Source organism: Molothrus ater, chromosome 3 (genome assembly GCF_012460135.2).
Source record: "Molothrus ater isolate BHLD 08-10-18 breed brown headed cowbird chromosome 3, BPBGC_Mater_1.1, whole genome shotgun sequence".
Classification (NCBI taxonomy): Eukaryota; Metazoa; Chordata; class Aves; order Passeriformes; family Icteridae; genus Molothrus; species Molothrus ater.
In genome coordinates this window covers 27,224,923-27,230,157 of record NC_050480.2, presented here as the reverse complement: position 1 = coordinate 27,230,157, position 5,235 = coordinate 27,224,923, and positions in this window count along the sequence as shown.

Genomic DNA, 5,235 nt, shown 5'->3' with positions numbered 1-5,235 from the left:
TAAAATGTTATGGAAAACTGTTTGAATGGACCTTGAGGGGAAAAAAAATTCCAAAGGAAAACTCTGCTGGACTTGTTTCTGAAACTAATTAATTCCTTCACTAAAACACTTCTTGTGTCAAGCTCCTGTCTCAGTGTGCCCTGGTTGCACAGGTACCAAAAGATTGCCCATGGAAAGGGCACACAGAGACAAGGCACCTCCCAGCAATCTACATATGCCACAGCTCTTTTCAGCGAGTTCCAACCCCAACCTGACACCAACTTCCTCATCAGCCTTGGACAAATCATCTGAGTGGTTCTTATTTATCCACCTGGTGTGGGATTGTAAGGGAAAACGAATGCTTACTGAGTGCTCAGTGACAGAAGCGTGCACTTGTGTTCCACACACTTTTACTGGTCCTACTCCTACCATTCTGTCCCTCAGTCCAAATGGTGACATTTTCATTATGAATGTAAAGGCAGGAATAAAGCCAGAGCATATGGCACTTCATGGCTGAACAGTGTTTATAGAATTGCATTTCACAGCTAGCATGTGACAAGCACACTTGTCAAAACCTGGTTAACCTGTATATTCACCTCTAATGAATCTTCATGACCTTGCCATATACAGTTTTATACTGCAAATGATTTGAAACTTTAAATTATTTGCTAAATTAAGCTTAAACTTTAAAAATAATGTCCTTGGCCCCCAGCTGTTTCTGAAAAAAACCAAAACAAACACAACGCAATCTTCAGAAATATTTCATAGAATAAAAAAGCATAGAGATTGCAAGCTGGTTTATAACCTTAACATTTGCAGGACCATTTGTTTCTAATTCAGCTAAGATAAATAATGTCAAAAGTTTTCACTTTTATAATGAATGTGACAGTCTTTAAAAATAGTTTTTTTCTTTTTAATTCATTAGTCATAATATCTGGTCATCTATTTTTTCCTCAGTGCAACTATCAGTACTTCACTTACTCAAAATTCACCAGTAACAAATGCTTGTCTGTTACCCTGGAAATCTGGATTAAAAAAAAAAAAAAAAAAAAAAAAAGAGGGGGAGAGGGTTGTGAATATTAGCAGCAACTTGAGGAATAAATGGCATTTGCTGCTCTCTAAGAAGTTTTCCTAGAAGCTTCAAAGATTCACTCACACAGTTCACTATAATGTTTTAGAATTTGCCACAGAAATTAAATTTGAGTACTTTTGACTTCTAGAAACAGAGTTCTGCTGCCCTCACTAGCAGACACATTTTTCTTTAGCCACTTTCTTAGCTACAGGAGTTTCTCTGCCCAGTGCCTCCACAACAGCACTGCAGGATGACACATAACTGTGCACATGATGCCCTCTTCATCTCCAGGGCAGCCCTACCAAATTTATGTAAATCCATACTGATCTACTTACCTGGCCACTATTTCTAAGCTAGGCTGGGAAATGTGCCAGTTTAGTGAGTCTCTGAATTTATATTTCACGTATTCTGATGATAAGGCAGCAATTACTGTTGCTAATACCTCACTATTCAAACAAGGATCTATTTTAAAGTAGAGCGACTCAGTCACAGCATCAGGCTCACTTCAAACTCAGGCTGATACCACTGCATAAACAAAATATTCCTGATCTTTCAAAGATTTCTTTGGAATTCTAATAACAAACAAACCAAACTAAACCAATCTAAAAATCACTAGAATAACTGTTCCCTTATATCAGTTTTTTTTTACTTCCCATCCTTTAGGAAACATGCTTTTGAAAGCCATAAAATGAAGGCTATTCATCACTGAAATGTCATGTTGTCACTTTTTCAAAAGCCTCCCACAGAAAGACAGACAATATAAGATGTCAGAGTAAAGTCTTTGCTTAATCCAATTAGCATTTAAATATTTTAATCAATAAAATATGACAATTAGACTGGGCTAGAAGCCAACTCCCTGAGAGCCACGCCTTTTGTCACACATAGTCTTACTTGCACTGTTGTGTTACAGAACAGTAGTAAACATATCAGAACAGTAAATATCCATGACACAATTTGGGAGCTGTATCAACTTAAAATCTTTACCTTCTATGGCAGCAAAAGGAGCAACCAAAAATCAACAGCAAATAATAATTTCCTGGAGACTGGGCTGGTTATGATATATTTAAGATGCATGTGACCCATCAGCCAGCAGAAAATGGCAAATGCGAGTTCTATGTGTTTGCATGTGACCTGAAACAGTTAAAATACTGATAACTGAATCATCAGCACCATGATGACACAGAAAACAAACCCTGCTCAACATTTGTTTTCCCAATGGCACTCGGCAGATGAGCACACAGCAAGTGCATTTGCTGGAAGTGCTGATGCCTAATGAGTCACTAACATTGCTAAGTTCAGTTTGCATCTCTTAGTGCAAAGAGAGAGACAGAAAGGAAGGAGTAGTTTTGAGAAGTTTTCTACTAGAAAGCCAGTCTGAAAATGGCTGCCTAAACTAATTAGATAGTTATTTGGTCATTGAGTCACCAGTGCCTGAAAAATCTACTTGCTTAAAAATCTACTTGTTTATCCCAAATGTTAATCACAAATGGCATCAAGGCAAAAAATCAAATGTCAGTAGTGCCTTCCTGAACCACATAACAAAGTAACCTTTTACCAGCAATACCCACATGGAGAATACTTCATGCATCTTTCTTCTTGGCAAGACATCAGATTCTTTCAGGTTCCTTGAACACAGCTTTTTCTGTTGTCCTGAAGTGCAAGAAGTAAGCCCTCCCTGTCAACAGAGCACTTGCATTTTCTGCATTAGACAGACATGATGAACACATGTTCTGCAAAGTCAACTATGGCCCCTCCCATAAAAGTTGATAAAAAACCAGTTTCCTGATGAATTTCAGATGACAACTTCATCCATAAAAGCACACATCTGAGAGGAAGACAAGCAGTACAAAACCAACTGGTCTTCATATGAGGCACAGCTATAAACCTCACAAGAAGAAAAATAAACACTTGGGTCTGTTATTTGTAAGGGCAGCCACCAGGCTTTCTCGTACTGTCCAACCAGTTCTGCTGACTGGGAGAGCAAAAATACTTTAGCTTAATAGCAAACCTCAGCTGTGATGCAGCAATGTTTTCATTCTCTCATGATATTCAAGGAGAGTTTTCCTGTCACTACTATTCCCTTTTGCATCTGGCCACGTTTATTTTCTAAACCAGTGATCTAGTGAGAAACTCATAAGCAAAAGAGGTATGTTCATGCTCCCATGCTGAACCAGGGCTCATTAAATAGACAGTTCTATTAAGCAACTGGTAGGTCAGTGCCAAAAACCACTCTTGGATTCTTCAACAGCCAAAGGCAATGACAGAAAAAGGCACATATTTAGGCCATATATACTTACACAAAATCAAGAAGCCCAGCTCCAATCCAAGAAAAGCAATGATTTGTCAAGGGGAATTCTAAAGATTTCGGTAGCTACAGAATTTTATTCACAGCACAGAGGCCCTATCATAAACTAAATTTTGTCATTATAGATGTAAAGAGCTTGTCTCTTGGCTATCATCTTTCAATGAATAATGAATCTCTCATGCTGGGGAACCAACTTGTGTATCTAGGAACCTTACAGCTTTGTATTAGGAAAATAAAGCAACATAGTTCACTGCACCACTTTGAACAGCTGTGTTCCAACTTTTGCATATAGCTTTAATGACCACTGATAATACAAAGGCACCAGCCATTCTTGCCCAGGACTGTGGAGGGACTGGCAGAGGGTCACGGCCAAAGCATCTCTGGGTGGAGCAGAGCTGGAAGATTTGTACAATCTGAGGCACTGCAGAGAGATAGGCTGATGACAGGAGTGATGCCAGAACAAGCAGGCGCAATAGACTTACCATTTGAAACCTGCACATCCTATTTTGCCAAAAAAAAAAAAAAAAAAGGATGATTTTAGTGAAAGTCTGGGCCATTTTCAAGAAAAACTGAATGCAAAGTGGACAGTGACGTCCTTGTACAGAAGACAAAGTCTTTCTGGTTGTTATTCTGCTGATGAAGGAACAGAATGGACCAAAGAGGGAAAAACCACCACATTTTACAAGAAAACAATTACAACAATCTTAATGCTTTGGAACAGTATTGCCAAATGATAATTCTTGGATGGTCCCTTCTCCAGCTTCTGCAGCAGGAAGAGCAGGGTTAAAAAAATAAAACAACAGGGGAATGAATGGGAGAATACCCTGACACAACAAGGACCCTTCAACAGCTCCTGTTTAATTTTCAGCTGATTGGCTTCTCCAGGCACAGTGACATTATGTAGCTAATCTGTTCTCTTCATACTATGCACCAAAATGCAGAGTACTTGCATTGCTTACTCTTAGCTCAGTAATAGTTCTGGCCAATGAGCACACAAAGAAACAGCAAGGACAGTATATACTAAGAATTCAGCAGTACTAAGGAAAATTCTAATCCTACTAAATTTGGCAGCACAAATCTCTTATGTAACCTGTGATTTAGAGGACAGGCTGATCATCTGGGAATATTACTGTGTTCTTCTCAGTACATTAAACAAAACTGGCAATTTTTCATTACAAATTTTGTTTTTCACTGCATAATGTCTCAGGAAAGACATCCCATGCTTACAAAACATTTTTAGCATCAACAATATGCTTTTATATATGACAATTCAATTATACAGAGGGTGTATATAAGTTTAATAGCTACCCTTAAGTGCTTCTCTGCCAAGGCTGCCTTGAACTGTGGTACATATCTGAGGTTCAGGATTGTGATCTACATTTAAAGCAGTGAGACTTCAAAATAATGCTTGGAAAATGAGCTTTTCTGAAAGTTGAGTGTTATATCAGCAAAATTTACAGATCTCTGAACTGATACTCTCATGAAGCTGAGGAGCTTTGAGAGCTACAGATGAAAGATCCTGAGCATGTAAAAACCACCAGAAAAACAGAAGACTATGTATCCACCATTAAAAAAAAAAACAAACCACAAAATCAAAACCTGTCTTTTTACAACAAAAACAGATTCTAACATGCAAAAGCAGCTGTCCAGTAATAGGACAAATGTAAAAAATAGGACAAATGTAAAAAAGCTCAATTGACAAAAAAATTATGAACCAAGCACCACATTATTTAAATTCCTGTTATTCTTCTATCTTCAATACATCCTTCAAAAGGAGGAATTAATTCAATGCCAATATTTATAGAGTGCAATAAACATTCAATTCATGCCAATTCATTGAAGAATTATGATGTCTTGCTTTAGAAATAGAGATACCGGC